Genomic DNA, 17,972 nt, shown 5'->3' on the forward strand with positions numbered 1-17,972 from the left:
ATTCCAGTGAAGATTTAAATTGACTCTCTCCATACTGTACTAGTAGCATATAGAAATATGTGCCTGTTTGGGGGAAGGGGGGAGTTATTGGAGTTTTATTACATATATAAATTAACTTAAGATGTGCTGCTATTTTTATGTTAAATATTCTTCTTTATGTATTTTTGATGGTTTCTAGTTTTCTTATAAATATTTTATCTATTTCTTGTCAAATATATATGTGCATTTTTTCCTTTTTGTTATGATAAATTGACACTTTTCTTTCATTATTTTCTCCTTCCCCTCCTTCTCTTTCTCCTCCTACAGCTGCTTTTCTTTTTTCTCCCTCTTTGCTTTTTATATATGAATATGTTTGATCTTATATGTTAATTTTGTAATCTGCAGGGATAACTAATTTGTGCCCCCAAAGCCCTCAAAAGGATATCTGCATTAGAATCCTTGGAATTTATGAATATGTTAGGTTAATTAAAAAGAAGAATTAAGGTTGCAGATAGAATTTAAATCACTATAAGCTGATCTTAGGGAAATTATCTTAGTTATACAAGTGGGCCCAATGGAATTACAGAGTCTGGGAAGAATAGGAGTGGGAGGCAAGAGCATCATTGAGTTATTGTTTCTGGCCTTGAAGATAGAAGGAGACACAAGAAAAAAAAAATGAGAGTGAATTATAGAAGCAAAAACGAACAAAGGAACAGACTTTCCCCACAGCCTCTAGAAGGTATGTATCCATGTCAATGCCCTGATTTTTACCTAGTAGACCCAGAATTATAAGGTAATACATTTTTGTTTTAAGCTATTAAGTTTTGGTAAATTGTTACAACAGCAATAGAAAATAATGTACCAGAAATATATTAAATTTTCTTATTTTTATAGTGGTTTTTCTATTGATTCTTTTTAGTTTTACAGATATATAATCATGTCATCTGAAAAAACATGCTAATTTGGAAAATCTGTATAATTTTTGGTGGTTTGGCTAATATCCTCCTAATTACAGTAAAATGAATATAATAGATATCCTTGCCTTGTTCTTGTCTTTAGTTGGAAAGTCTCTAGTATTTCCATGAGAAAGGACTGGCTTTTAGGTTGAAGCATATATATTTATCATATTAAAAAATATTCATCAATTACAATTTAATTGAGTGCTTTAAATGAATGCTGTTAATTTTTTTTCCAAACACTTTTCTGTATTCAGGAACTTAATCCTTCACTCTATTAATAAGATTGTGGAATAATATTTGCAAATATTTTGTTAGAAATTTTTACTTTGATAAAAGTGAAGTCAATCTGTATTTTATTTTTTGGTTTATTTTTTGTCATATTTTACAATCACTGTTATACTTTAAAAATTGAATTGAAAATGGGGAAAGAAATACTGGTATATTCTACAGTGTGGATGAACCTGAAAACAAGAAGCTGGCACAAAAGACAACATAGTTTATGAATTAATTTATATAAAATGTCTAATAAAGTTAAATTTATAGAGCCAGAAAGTGAATTAGCACTTGCTTAAAGCTAAGGTGAGAATAAAATTTAGCCACAAATGGGCAGGGAAATCTTATTGGAATTATAAAAATGTTCTAAAAGTGGATTGTGATGATAATAGGACAACTTGGTAATTTACTAAAAATTGTTGATTTGTACATCTAAAATGAAGGTGGATTTTATGGTATGAGAATTACACCTCAATAAAATTTTAGAAAATGAAATATAGTACTATCTAAACAATATAGTTGTATCTAATAGGGTAAAATTAAGTCTGAAGTTTCCTTTTGCAATGCTCTGGAATAGTTTAAGTAGCATGAATATTATCTGATACATAAATGTTTTGTAGAATACCCAGCAGGAAAATTGGACCTGGTGATGTATTGTGTGTATCAAGTGTAGAGAAGTGGGGAAAGTTCTATTATAGTTTCTCTATTTTTCTATGGTGATTGGCCAGTTCAGATTTTCTGTCTCTATTGACATCAATTTGTTAAGCAATACATATATTTCTTTAAAAAAATGCATCTCATGCAGGTTTTAAAGTGTATTTACAAAAGGATACACAAATATTTTTCATCTTATAATTTAAAAAAAATTCTGATAGTTTCTATTTGTCTCTTTTAAATTTTTAAAATTTTCTCCCTTTTGCCTTTGATTAAGTCAGCTAATAGACTGTCAATATTGTTGATCTTATTTCAAGGAGTAATATTTAGATTTGCAAAATATGTCTTGATATTGGTTGTTTGAAGTGAATTCTCCTTGGTATGCACTGTGCCCTTTCTATATATATATATATGTGTGTGTGTGTGTGTGTGTGTGTGTGTGTGTGTGTATAGTTTTTTAATTTCAAAAAAAGACCTTGAGCTACAAATTTAAGTAATCATTCTATTCCATTGCTTTGATTTTCTTTTTTAGATGACTATTATTGTACATATATTACATCTTCTTTTTCTGTGTTGTATAACTATGACTTTCTCTTGAAAATTGTTATCCAGTTTGTATCATTTTTTTATTGTTGCCAACATTAAAAATGTCTCCCATTTTCTCCCTTTTACCTTCCTCCACCCAACCCCCACCTGACCCCAGGCTTTCTCCACACTATTGTCTGTGTCCATGGGTTATGCATATATGATCTTTGGTTAATCTCTTCCTGTCCCCTCTGGCCACCATCTCATTGAGATGTGTTATTCGATTCCATAAATCCATGCTTTGGACCTATTTTGTTCATCAGTTTATCTTGTTCAGTAGATTATTCATACAGCCAAACCTCAGTTCTCCAAAGTTTCCCATCTTGAACAAATCACTTCTCAACCTGACAAACCTTTCATGTTGATACAGTAACAAAAAGAAAGAAAGGCCCGGCTGGGTGTAGCTCAACTGTTGACCATCTACCTAGGATCCAGGAGGTCATGGTTTAATTCCTGGTCAGGGCACATGCTCTGGTTGTGAGCTTGACTTGTGGGCTTGACCCCAGTCGGGGGCATGCAGGAGGCAGCCGATCAATGACTCTCTCATCACTGATGTGTGTGTGTGTCTCTCTCCCTCTCCTTTCCTCTCTCTGAAATCAATAAAGATACATTTTTCAAAAAAATAAAAAGAACAAATGCTCGATAATTCAGTAAAAGTCAGCTTACCACAAAACCTCATATTTAACATCTCAGGAAATTTTTCTGTGAATATTTTTGTGTTTTTTTTCCTTTTGTTGCTTCTTTTTACTGTAAATTTTTATTTTTAACTGTACATTTCATTTACTTTTTGTTAAATTTTTATTTACATTACTTTTTTGTTTTTTAAGTATTTATTTATAGGTTAAACAGTATGTTAGATATGTAATATATATAAGAAAGGTTAAAACAAGGAGTCATTTGAGGATCCAGAACAGATTAATTCAATTAACATTATTCCTAATGGGGAAAAATGATTCCGTTTTAGAACAGCTTTTGGGAATGAATTAAGTTCAAGAACCGAGGATCCACTGTATAAGTGAGATCATGTGATATATGTCTTCCTCTAACTGGCTTATTTTGGTTAGCATAATAGTCTTCAGTTCCATCCATTCTATCGCAAAGGGTAAAAGATCATTCTTTTTTACATCTGCACAGTGTTCTGTGGTGTAAATGTACCTCACCTTTATATCCACTCATCGGCTGATGGCAACTTGGGCTGTTTCCAGATCATAGCCTCTGTAAATAATACTGCTATGAAGATAGGGATGCATATACTCTTTATGATTGATGCTTCAGGATTCTTAAGATATATTCCCAAAAGTGGAATTGCTGGACCAAGTGGCAGTTCCATTTTTAACTATTAGAGGAAACTCCATACTCTTTTCCACACTGGCTGCACGAGTCTGCATGCCCACCAGCAGTGTACTAAGATTCCCTTTTCTCCACATCCTTGCCAGCATTTGTTGTTTGTTGACTTACTGATGGTAGCCATTCTGGCAGGTGTGAGGTGATACCTCATTGTGGTTTTAATTTGCATCTCTCTGATGATTAGTGACATTGAGCATTTTTTTAAATATGTCTCTTGGGCATCTGTATGTCCCCTTTGCAGAACTGACTATTCAGGTCCTTTGCCCAATTTTAAATAGGATTGTTTGTCTTTCTGGTGTTGAGTTTTATGAGTTATTTGTATATTTTTGGAATTAACCTCTTATCAGTTGTATCATTGGTAAATATGTTCTCCCATACATTAGGTTCCCTTTTCAAACTGTTGATGGTTTCTTCTGCTGTGCAGAATCTTTTTAGTTTGATGCAGTCCCATTTGTTTATTTTTTCCTATTTATCTTGCCCTAGGTGTCTCAGTGAAAATTCTGCTTTGAGATTTCTGATGTTTTGCTTCCTACATTTTCTTCTGGATTTTTATGGTTTCAAGACTTACATTTAAGTCTTTTATCTATTTTAAGTTTATTCTTGTGTGTGGTATAAGTTGGTGGTCTAGTTTCATTTTTTTGCATGGACCTGTCCAGTTTTACCAACATCATTTATTGAATAAACTGTCTTTACTGCATTGTATGCTTTTATCTCCTTTCTCAAATATTAATTGACCATAATGTCGTTGGTGGCTTTTTGTGATCTCTGTTCCATTCCATTGGTCTATATGCCTGTTGTTGTGTCAGCACCAAGCTGTTTTTATTACAGTGGCTTTGTAGTATAATTTCATATCCATGTATTGTGATCCCTCCAACTATGTTACTCTTTCTCAAGACTGCTGTGGCTATTCAGGGTTTTCAGGTCTTTTTTTGTTCCATATGTATTTTTGGAATAGATTTTCTAGATCTGAGAAAAAAACCCTTGGTATTTTTATTGGGATGGCATTGAATCTGTAGATTGCTTTGGGTAGTACATTTTAATGATGGTAATTCTTCCAATCCATGAACATTGTATATGTTTCCACTTGTCTGTATCTTTTTCTACATCCTTCTCCAATGTCTTATTGTTTTCCAAGTACAGGCTTTGTACCTCCTTGGTTTTCTCTCAGATGTCTTTGTTGTTATTGTTCAAATGGTAAATGGCTTTTCTTGATTTTTTTTTTTTTTTTTTAGTTTCTCATTTGAGAGTTAATTATTAGTGTTTAAAAATGCATTCAATTTCTGGATGTTAATTTTGTATTCTGATACTTTGCCAAATTTATTTATTAAATTTAGCAGGTTTTGGTGGAGTCTTTATAGTTCTCTATGTATAATATAATGGCATCTGCAAATAATGACAGCTTTACTTCCTCCTTTCCAATTTGGATGCCTTTTATTTCTTCTTGTCTGATCAATATTGCTAGGACTTCCAGTACTATGTTGAATAAGAGTGGTGAATGTGGACATCCCTGACTTGTTCCTGATCTTAAGGGAAACACTTTCAATTTTTGCCCACTAAGTATGATGTTAGCTGTTTGTTCATATATGGCCTTTATTATGTTGAGGTATATTCCTCTATTCCTACTTTACTGAGAGTTTTTATCATAAATGGGTGCTGGATTTTGTCTGATGCTCTTCTGTGTCTATTGATATGATCATGTGATTTTTATCCTTTGTTTTGTTTATGCGATGTACTATGCTTATTGATTTGCAAATATTGAAGGAAACTTGCATCCCCACAATAAATCCAACTTGGTGATGGTGTATATAATCTTTTTAATGTGTTGCTAGATCCATTTGTTAATATTTTGTTGAAGATTTTAGCTTATGTTTATTAGGTATGTTGGCCTGTAATTTTCTTTCTTTGTACTGTATTTACCTGGTTTTGGAATTAAGACAACGTTGGACTCACAAAAAGAGCTTAGAAGTCTTTCCTCTTCTTGAATTTTTTTAATAGTTTTCAGAGCATAGGTATTAGTTCTTTTTTGAATGTGGTAAAATTTGCCTGTGAAGCTTTCCAGGCACATTTTTGGGGGTAGGAGTTTTTTAATTACTGCTTCAGTTTCATTAGTTGATGCCACCCTACTTAACTTTTCTGGTTCTTCCTGAATGAGTTTTGGAAGGTTGTATTTTTCTAGGAATTTGTCCATTTAGCCCAACTTGTTGGCATATAGTTGTTCAAAGTATGTTATTACAATTCTTTTTATTTGTGTGATGTTAGTTGTTAGTTCACCTCTTTTATTTCTCATTTTATTTATTTGGATCCTCTCTCTTTGTTTCTTGATAAGTCTGGCTAGGGGTTCTTCTATCTTTTCTATCATTTCAATGATCCAGTTTTTGGTTTCATTGATCTTTTTTATTATATTTTCACCTCTCTGTTGTTTATTTCCACTCTGATCTTTGTTATCTTCTCCCTAATACTTAGGGCTTTTTTTGTTGTTCTCTTTCAAATTTTGTTAGTAGTATGGTTAGATTGTTTATTTGAACTTTTTCTTTTTTTTGTGGTAGGACTGTAAAGCTGTGAACTTCCCCCACAGAACTGCTTTTGCTATTTCCCATAGATTTTGGGGTGTTTTGTGTTCATTTTTGTTTGTTTCCTGGAAGTTTTTTGTTTCTTCCTTGATCTCATTGGTAACCTATTCATTGTTTCATAACATGCTATTTAACCTCCATGTGTTTGATTATTTTTGAGTGTTTTAATGTAGTTGATTTCTAGTTTCATGCTATTGTAATCCAAGAGGATGTTTAATATTATTTCATTCTCCTTGAATTTGTTAAGATTTTTTGTGTACCCTAACATGTTGCCTGTCTTTGAGAATGATCCATATGGTCTTTGAAAAGAATGTATATTCTGCTTCTTTGGGATGAAATGTTCTGTAACTATCAATTACATCCATCTGATCTAGTGTGCCAATTATTGTCATTGTTTTCTGTTGGATTTATTGTCCAAAAGACCTATCCCATGATGTCTGTGGGGGTGTTAAAAACCACTATTATGACTGTATTGCTATGACCTCTCCCTTAAAGTCTTTCAGGAGTATTTTTAATATATTTACATGCTCCAGTGTTGGGTGCATATATGTCTGCAAAGGTTATATCCTCTTGTTGGATAGGTATTTTAGTAGTGTGTAATGACCTTCTTTGTCCCCTTCATGGTCTTTGTTTTGAAGTCTATTTTTTCACATATGAGTATTGCTACTCCAGCTGTTTTTTCATTTTCACTTAAATGGAATATTTTATTTTCATCACTTCACTTTTAATCAATGTAAAATTTTGTTCTGTGGTGGATCTCTTGTAGAAAGCATATATATGGATCATGTTTTCTTTACTATTCAGCTACCACGTATCTTTTTCTTAGAGCACTTAATTCATTTATATTATTATTATTATTGTTATGTACTTTTGTATTGCCACTTTTTTCTTTATTCCTGTTACTCTCTATCTATCTTTTTTATAAAACTGTCCCTTTAACTTTTCTTGCAATTCTGGTTTGGTGGTAATGTACTCCAGCGTTTCTTTGTCCAGGAAGCTTTTTTATTTCATCATCAATTTTAAATAATAGACTTGTTGGATGGAGTAGTCTTGAGTTCAGCTCTTTGCCTTTCATTATTTTGACTACTTCATGCCAATCCTTTCTGGAATGAAATGTTTCTGTATAAAAATCTGCTGACATTCTAATGGGAACTCTCTTGTAAGTAATTTTCTGTCTCTCGTGACTGCCTTTAAAATTTCTTCTTTGTCTTTAATGTTTGTCATTTTATTTATAATGTGTCTTGGTGTGGGTCTCTTTGTGTTCTTCTTGATTGGAACTCTCTGTATTTCCTGAACTAGCATGACTTTTTCTTTCAGCAGGTTAGAGAAGTTTTCTGTCATTATTTCTTTAAACAGGTTTTCCATTCCTTGTTCATGTTCTTCTCCTTCTGTTTTCCTTATGTTGTGAATGTTGTTACATTTCATGCTGTCCTAAAGTTCCCGTAAATGACCCATCTGATTTTTAATTCATTTTTCTTTTTGCTGCTCTAATTGGGTGTTTTTTTAACCATGCTGTCTTCCAAATCACTAAATCAATTCTCTACATCATTCAACCTATTTTTTATTCCTTTCAGTGTATTCTTGATATCAGATATGGCATTCTTCATTTCCAACTCTTTCTTGTTCACTGTTTCTATTTCCTTTCAATGCTGTTGCAGTTTCTACTAATTTTTTTGTAATTCTCACTGTTACTTGATCATCCTTATAACCATTACTTTGAATTCTGTATCAATAAATCTCCATTTCATTTAGCTCCTTTTCTGAAGTTTCCTCTTTTTCTTTTATTTGTGGGTTGTTTTTGTGTTCCTATTTTTTCTGTCCCTTTCTATTTGGTTCTATGTATTAGATCAAATTACAATGCTTCCTAGTCTTGGAGAGATGGCCTTATGTCATAAGTGCTCTGTGGGACCCAGTGGTGCAGTCTCTTTTATCTCCTGAGCTGGGTACTCTAAAAATGTCACTGTCTGGGTTATTTGAGCTCCCCTGTTGAAATTGGGTCTTGATTGATGTCATCTCATTCATGGGTGGGATTTCCTCTGAAGCTGGATGACTGTGAGACTCAACCCCAACCATGTTGTTTGAGCTGTTGTGCAGGTGCTGACAGAACAAAACAAACCACAAAGAAAAATAAAGAAAAAAATATACTAAAGATCCCTATGACAACAGTAGAAACAAATACGAAAGAAAAGAGAATTAGGGAAGAGAAAAAGAACAAAAACAATAGAAGAAAAGAATAAAAAATATGAGAAGATACAAAAAGGGGGAAAGAAATATGAAAGAAAAAAAAGGGGGGAAAATAAGAACAAAGATTAAGAAAAGGAGTCAGTATAAAAGAAAAAAGGTAGTAGAAAATTATGAAAAGAAAAAAAGAGGAGGAAGAAGGCAGACAAAAAATAAGAAAAGAAAAACAGAAGAGAAAGAAGGAGAATGGGGAATGAAATAGAGTCAGAAAAAAGAAAAATAAGAGATATGAAAAAAAAGAGACAAAAATAATAACAAAGCAATATAGAAGAAAATAATAATACAAAAAATAAAGAAAACAACAACAGTGAAGTGGTGTCAGTCTCTGTAGAGGTGAGTGTCTTCTGAAAGTTCAGTGTGAATCTTGCTCTTATGTTTACTGAGGCTGATTGTTTTGTCTGACATTCCTGGGCCTCCAGGAAGTATTTTGGTGCTAGACCCTGTCAGAAGCTGTCCGAGTTTGGCTCTTGGCAACCTGTTCAAAGCTTCAAGTGATACACAGTTTTTGTGTGTAGCCATAGGGTTGGCTGCCCATGGAGGGGGCCAAGCTGCTTTCTCAGGCTGTCTTGTTAACAGCCAGGGCCAAGGGATTTATCAGCAAATGTCCCAAGGTTTCTCAGGCTCTGCTTCTGTCAGACTCTGCCGGCTGGCCAGCTGTTTATCTTCATCACTGAAAAGGCTGTTTCTGAAAGGGCTTTTGGCTGAATTAGGAATATGAAACCTCTGGGTCTCCCATGAGGGAGAGGTACTTTCCAGGTTTCAGGGAAGATGGTTGGTGTGTTCCCCTGGACCAAAGCCATTCCTTTGAGACTGTTCCAGACTATTTCCTATTCCTGGCTGGGCAAAGCCCCTTATATGCAGTCCAGTGAGATCTGCTGGAAACCAGGAGGATCTATCAGCTCCCCAAAGAAGGGGAAGCACCAATTAGTTTCCCTGGACAAGTGGGGAGATGGACCCACCCTAAAGCCAGTCACTGATGCCCCCTGATACTGTTCAAACTCATAGGCTTGATCCCTTCTGCTCTCCTTAGCAAGGGTCAAGATGCAGGGTGGGGCAAGTGGGATTCCTGATGGAACAAGCTGTATCCCCAAGGGTAAGATATTTGCATTCTCCCAAGCTATGGCTGCTGGGAGGGACCTGTGCCTCTCAGGAACAATGGTCACTGTGATATGGGTACATGAAGACCAATAACAGTTCTTCTGGTTGTTGCTCTTCCATGTCTCATCCCAATGCTTCCACAACAGCCTCTCCTCAGGCAACTCCAGTCCACACACCCTTCCTCCAACCAAGCCTCAGATGTGTGGCTGTAAACAAAAATCTTATGCTACCAGTTATCAAAAAATAATGTGACTTGACCTGCTCTGCTCTCCCCAAAGCTAGATGGACCACAGCCTTTCACAGCTGAATGTTATGTAGGCCAATGTTCTTGGTTCTGGTGCTCTGGGCTAGGGAGCCAAACCCGGGATCTGGGCCTCATTGCTCTCAAAGAAACCCACCCCCGTTCTGCAACCAAGAGACCCCTCTTTATTCTTGGCCTGTTCCTCTTGGAAGCTGGGCCAGCCCCTCTCACAACCTTACTCTTCCTACCAGTCTCCAGGTGTTTTCTGCCCTTCCTTGTTAAAAGTCTCCTCATCAGCTAGTACTCAGTTGGTAATCTATTTTGTATCTTTTTTAACAACTTTATTAGGGTTTAATTTACATACCATAAAGTTCACTCACTTTAAGTGTGCAGCTTTATAATTTTTAAATAAATATATACATTGTATGATAATCACAATAATTTAAGAACAATTTTATCACTTTATGCTAGACCATAAAATTAGCCATGATTAATATAAAAGGGATTAAATAATATGAAGAAAACTCTCTAAGTAAAAAAGAACTAAATTAGAATTAAATTAATTAAATTAACCAATTTATAAATAGCATAAAGATTAAATAAGTATTCACCTATAGTAAATCCCACATATACTTAGCTTCCTTGAAGTTTTTGTTTTCTAAATCCAAAATCTAACTTCAGAATTCCTAGGTGGCAGGGGAATAGGTGAAAGCAGCAGACACCTTCTCTAAGCACCAACCAGTTACAGCTAAAATTTAGAACTATCAACCTGAATTAACAATAAAAGGACACCTAAATAGGAGTATTATATCCAAGGATTGAAAAAAAGAGCTACACATAGACTGTTAAGGAGATTGGTGAAGTAGAAAGGGTTGGTCCCTGCACCCAGGAACAATGGCTGTGAAGCCTAAGAAATATTGTAGTTTCAAAAGCCCCTCCTAGAGGAGAGTGGAGTCTCAATCCTATGCTGGGGGCCCCCCACCAAGAACACATAGGCCAGCAAGAGAGCCTGCATAGCATTTGGCAGCAAAAATAAGCAGGGATTTTGTCCACTGGAAGGAGATGGGAACCTTCTTGAATCTTAGGTGATCTCCTTAAAAGCTGATGCACAGGGACTCGCTCTTCGGCACTCACTTGGGGCTCTGATTGAGAAAAGAAGACTCAAAGAATATGGAAGCCATAAAGAGAAGATCTAAGTGGCACAGCTCTTGAGACCTGGAAAGTAGGCTTTTGAGGTCTCAGGCTTGAGCCAACATTCCACACCACCCACAGGTGCCATATCCCAGGTTCCAGCTGGAGAAAGTGAACTAACACTGTCCTACAAATACTGGCAACACCACCCTGCCAAGCTTGAGTCTGAGATAAAGGACTCTTGGCTATACCTAAAAGGGACCTGAGGTGTGATTTTTTTTTTTTTTTTCTGGAGAAACTATGGGCAGATTCTTAGACAAACATTGAACTGAGTGGTTGGGGAAAAAGAGTCAATCTCTCCCCCTCCCACAGGTTAGGCAGACACTAACTCAAATGGAAGGCACCCTGGTCAAGGCCTCAGGCAGTAGACAGCTGCGGAACTAGGGGGATGCATGCACTCTCAAGCCTCCCTTTCAGGATCTCTGATGGGGAACTGCTGAGCTAGAAGGCAAGCAGCTAGGTCCCTTCTTGAGGACCAAGGGCCTGCACCACCCCCAACAAAGGGATGCCTGGATTTACATTCCTAAAGTCTGCTGGCACTACCTGCCAAGCACAGTCTCACAGGAGGAAGAAAGTACAACTCAAACCAGGAACATTTGGAGCAACCTCGTAAGTCTCCCTTAGGGAGCTCTGGTAGGGTTCTGGTGAGCTAGAAGGTATACAGCTAGCTCAATTCCTAAGGGCTGAGGGCCTGCATCACCCCTATTAAATGGAAGATTGGATTTGCAGTCCCAAATTCTGCTGGCCCCATCCTGCTAAACTCATAAATGCTGTCTGAAGGGGTCACAACTGAGAACAGTAACATTTAGGGTGACCCCTGGGAGCCCTTCATCTGGGCCTCTGGCAGGGCACTTCAGAGATAGAATGTGATCAGTTCTCTCCCTTCCCAAGGCCAGCACCACCTCAAGCATAAGGGTCAGCCTTGATCTGTTCCTAAAAGCCCTGCTGGAAACTTTCTGCCTGATGCAACCTCACAGGAGAAAAGAGACACAACTCAGAATTAAGACATCTGCTGTAATCCCCCTGGAACCTTTCACCAGGGCCTCTGGCAGTGAGCTGCAGAAATAAGAGTAAAGCAGCTGTCTATCCTTCCTAAGGCTGGTGCCATCCCAAGAAGAAAGGGTGGCTTTGTTCTCTACCTCCAAGATGCACAGGAACATTCCAGCTGGTGGGGCTTCACAGGGAACACAACTCAGAACTGGACATCTGGTGAAATCCTTTGGAGCTTCCATTCAGGGCCTGGTGGGGCACCACTGAGCTAGATAGTGAGAAGTTACCTCCATTCTTGAGGGTTGGGGGCCTCTGCTACAGCAATCAAAGGTGGATTTGATTTGCATTCCCAAATCCTGTGGACCCCATCCTGCTAAACTCACTTCCTCAAGACAAAAGTCAATCCCACCCACAAATGGGCCAACAGAAATCAGCTCCCAATTACAACAAGAATGCCCACATAATGCACACAGGGGACATTCCTAGACCGTCCAGCTCAGGAGATCAGGAAATTGCACCACTGGGTTCAGTAAGTGCACCACAAGACACTTACTAAATAAAGCCACCCCACAAAGACTGGGAGTCATAGCAGTTCTATCTGATACATAGAAAGAAACACAAAAAGACAACTAAAATTGGGTGATAAAAAATTCCCAAGTGAAAGGAAAGAAAAGAAAAACAGCTCCAGGAAAAGAACTAAATGACATGGAAGCAAGCAATCTGCCGGACACAGAGTTCACAATAATGATTACAAACAACTCAGCGAGAACTACAACGACCTTAGTGGCAGCTATACCAACATGAAAAGGGACATAGAAATTATGAATAAGAATCATTTGTAAATGAAGACTACCATATTTAACATCAAGAATATGCTGTAAAGAATTAAAAGTAGGCTGGAGAAAAGCAGAGGATCAAATTAGTGATTTAGAAGACAAGGTAGAAAAAAACATGGAGAGCAACAAAAAGAAAAAAGAATTTAAAAGAATGAGGATAGTTTAATGGAACTCTGGGACAACATGAAACATAACAACATCCGCATCATATGGGTAAGAGGAGGAGAAGAAAGCAAGCAAGGGATAGAGAACCTATTTGAACAAATAATCACAGAAAACTTTCCTGACCTGGTGAAATAAAAAAATCACAATTTCAGGAAGCACAGAGAGTACCAATCAAGATGAATCCAAAGAGGCCCACACCTAGACTCATCACAATTAAACTGGCCAAGACTAAAATAAAAACAACAAAAGAATTTTAAAGGCAGAAAGAGGGACAGTTAGTTCCTTAAAAGGGAGCCCACATAAGGCTGTTAGCAGAGTTCTCAACAGAAATATTTCAGTTCAGAAGGGATTGGCATGAAGTATTCAAAATAATAAAAAGCAAGAATCTTCAACCAAGACTGCTCTACCTAGAATGGCTATCATTTAAAATTGAAGACAAAATAAAGAGCTAGTTCTCTGAAAAAAAATACACAAGATTGATAAACCTTTAGCCAGACACATCAAGAAACAAAGGGAGAGGACCTAAATAATTAAAATAAGAAATAAAAGAGATGATATAACAACTGACACAACAGAAGTACAAAAGATAATAGGAAAATACTATTGACATCTATATGCCAACAAACTTGACAACCTAGGTAAAATGGACAAATTCTTGGAAACATTTAATATTTCAAAACTCAATCAGGAAAAATCAGAAAACATAAATAAGCTGGTAACATCTAATGAAATTGAAGCAGTTATCAAAACACTCCCAGCAAACAAAACTCATGGACCAGATGGTTTTATAGGTGAGTTTTACCAAACATTCAAAAAAGAATTAACACCTATTCTCCTCAAACTATTCCAAAAAATTCAAGGAGAGAAGACTCCCTAGCTTTTTTTTTTTTTTTTTTTTTATGAGGACAGCATCATCCTAATCCCCAAAACAGATAAAAACATTACAAAGAAAGAATATTAGAGGTCAATATCCCTGATGAACATAGATGGTAAAATCCTCAACAAAATATTAGTAAATCATATCCAGCTATACATTGAAAAGATCATACACCATGTCCAAGTGGTGTTTATTCCAGAGATGTGAGGCTGGTATAATATTCAAAAATCAATAAATGTGATAGATACATCACCTAAACAAAATGGATAAAAATAATATGATCATATCAATAGATGTAGTAAAAGCATTTGACAAAATCCAGCACTCATTTTTTATAAAAACTATCAACATAGTGGGAATAGAATGAACACACCATATATGAGCAAAATACAGCCAACATCAAATTCAGTGGGCAATAACTAAAAGTGTTTCCCTTAAGAACAGGAACAAGACAGGGTTGCCTGCTTTCACCACTCTTATTCAACAAAGTACTGCGACTCCTAGCCACAGTAATCAATCAAGAATCAATGGGGAAAATAAATGGACATCTGTAATACTTTCAACAATAAAGATGAAAAAAATTTTTAAGAATAACAAATAAAAGGCATCTAAATTGGAAAGTAAAATTGGCATTATTTACAGATGACATTATATTGTACTTAGAAAACCTTGGATTACACACGCACAAATTAGATTTAATAAATGAATTTGACAAAGTAGCAAGATACAAAATTAACAGCCAGAAATTAATGGAATTTTTATACACCAATAATAAATGCTCAGAAAGAGAAAATAAAAAAACAAAGCCATTTACCATAGCAACACAAAATAAGATACTTAGAAGTGATCATAACCAAGGAAGTAAAAGACTTGTACTTGGAAAACTATAAGGCATTGAAAAAATAAATAGAGGAAGATAAAAACAAGTGGAAGTACATACGGTGTTCATGGATTGGAAGAATTAACATTGTTTTCATGTCCATACAACCCAAAACAATCTATAGATTCACACAATTCCTATTAAAATACCATTGGCATATTTCACAGATCTAGAACAAATACTCCAAAAATGTATATGGAACCAAAAAATACACTGAATAGCTGCAGCAATCTTGAGAAAGAACAAAATTGAAGGAATTACAGTACTGTATATCAAACTATACTACAAAGCCATTATAATCAAAATAGCCTGGTACTGACATAAGAACAGGCACATAGATTAATAGAACACAATAAAGACCTCAGAAATCAACCTATACCATTGTGGTCAATTAATGTTTGGCAAAGGAGGCAAAAGTATACAATAGAGTGAAGATAATCTCTTCAATAAATGGTGTCGATAAAATTGGACTATTACATGTAAAAAAAAAAAAAGAAATAGACCATCAACTTACACCATACACAAGAATAATCCCCAAATTGATAAAATATTTAAGTGTAAGTTGTGAAACCATAAAAATCCGAGAAGAAAGCATAGCCATTAAATCTCAGACATCTCACATAGAATTCTTGCTGATACATCTCCTAGGGAAAGAGAAATAAAAGAAAAGAATACATAAACAAATGGCACTACATCAAACTAAAAAGCTTTTACACAGCAATAGAAACCATCCTCAAAATGAAAATGTAACCCACAATATGGGAGTATATATTTGTCAATGATACATATGATAAGAGGTTAATCTCCAAAATCTATAAACAACCCATATAACTCAACAAGAGGAAGACAAATGATCCAGTTAAAAATGGGCAAAAAACCTGAATAAACACTTCTGCAAAGAAGACATATAGATGGCCAATAGACATATGAAAAAATGCTCAATGTCACTAAGCATCAAAGAGATGCAAATTAAAGCCACAAGTTATCACCTCATACCTGCTAGAATGGTTACCCTCAAGAAGTCAACAAACAAGTGCTGGCAAGAATGTGGAGAAAAGGGAACCCTAGTACATTACTGGTGGAAATGTTGACTGGTACAGTAACTGTGGAAAACAGTATAGAATTTCCTCAAACAATTAAAAATGGAACTGCCGTCTGATCCAGCAATCCCACTTCTGGGAATATATCACAAGAACCCCAAAACATGGATCAGAAATAATATATGCACTCTTGTGTTCATAGCAGTGTTATTTACACTAGCTAAGATCTGGAATCAACCCAAGTGCCCATCAGTAGATGAGTGGATAAAAAAAGCTGTGGTACTTTTACACAATGGAATACTACTACATGGCTGTAAAAAAGAAGGATCTTTTACCCTTTGGGATAGCATGGATGGAACTGGAGACTATTATACTAAGCAAAATAAGCCAGTCAGAGAAAGACAAATATCATATGATCTCACTCATATTTAGAATCTAATGAACAAAATAAACTAATGAACAAAATAGGTCTAGAGATATGGAAGCATAGTACAGACTTACAGTTCTCAGAAGGAAGGGGGTCGAGCGTGGTGAGATTAACCAAAAAACGTCTGTAGAGCCAGTGGATCTGAAGGCCTAGGGTGACACAGGAGCCTTGTAGAGGGGGGCATATGAGGGAAAATGAGGGGCATCTGTAATATCTCAGCACTAAAAAATAATAATAATTTTTTAAAAGCATATGAACACACACAAACATATAACTACATTTAAGGATTGCGTAATACATAGGGTGTTCTTTTTTCCTAACTGACTAGTGTATAGCAGCCATGTCATAAATGAATGAATGGGCAAAAAAATGAAAATCATTGCAAAATAAAGATAACTCGTTGAAGCTAAAAAATATATCTAAGGTCCATTAGAAATAGTTTCTAGTGAAATGTGTATGGATAACAAATTGCTATTTTTTCAAATTCTTCCTAATTTTTGGTTGAAATCTAAACATTTTAGATGATATATTTCAGTAGCTCCCAATTTTAGTTTACTTTTCTGAGCATCTTTTTGTTGATTTGGATTTCATTTTTTCATTTTTATTTTTTGTAATTTGACTAGACCTCAGAAAATGTTTCTCCTTTTAATTTTTTTTTGTGACTGCTAATATGTCTGCTCAATTCTTTTATTTTATTTTTTATTTTTTATTCTGATTTCCTAGACTTTCTCTTGTAATTGCATTGCTTATGAGGCAATCAACGATGCTGGTAGAGTGTGTATTAAAATGTGTCAAGTACTGGAGTGACCTTCAGTGTGAGTTACCTTCTATGTGTGAGTTAGAGAGTGAATTTAATGTTCATCCAGTCCTCTAATCTCTATCTTGAGTCTTAATTTCCACTGTATTCCCTTGTATCTCCCTGTATATACTTAGAGTTTCCTAGTCAGACAGAGATGTGGGCAGAAATCTACCTGTCTTCAATTTCTGGCTGACTTGCCACTCACCTATATATTGGTTTTCCCACTTATTTACTATGGGAATTTGTTTTCTATCAGAACTGCCACATTTAGATGACAAAACTAGAAATTTTAGCCTTTTGTCCCATAAGAAAAATCAGAAGCATTCTAAACATTGGTATCCAACTATCAGGCAGTGATTAGAAGTCACTTTTTTAGACAAAGGCATGTGAGGAATAGGAATGTAAATGACCAAACTCACAGATTTGTTGAATCTAAACATTTTTTGAACAGTTCTTCCTTTAGTGAGCATTATAAATATTCAAAAATTAATATTCTATGAATCATAACTAATGCCATAAAATTATTTAGGTAAATCATAACCTGATTTTCAACTCGAATGTTAGCCTGGCTAACTAGAGTGAATTTAGTTAGAGCTAAGTGGTTTTCCTAAAAATCAAAGAACAGCCATCTGTCTTAAGATATCATTTACACTAACATATATTCGGCTGACTGAGGTTGGGGGAGTTGACTTCATAATCTCATTTCTGCAAGTTAACTGTACTATAGATATGCTATTGTTTTACTTGAAAAGCTATTTGACAGAGGGGCTCTAAAGAGTAGAAGAACTAAGTATATCCTAACTAAAGTTTTAAGAGAATA

Source organism: Miniopterus natalensis, chromosome 10 (genome assembly GCF_054644295.1).
Source record: "Miniopterus natalensis isolate mMinNat1 chromosome 10, mMinNat1.hap1, whole genome shotgun sequence".
Lineage (NCBI taxonomy): Eukaryota > Metazoa > Chordata > Mammalia > Chiroptera > Miniopteridae > Miniopterus > Miniopterus natalensis.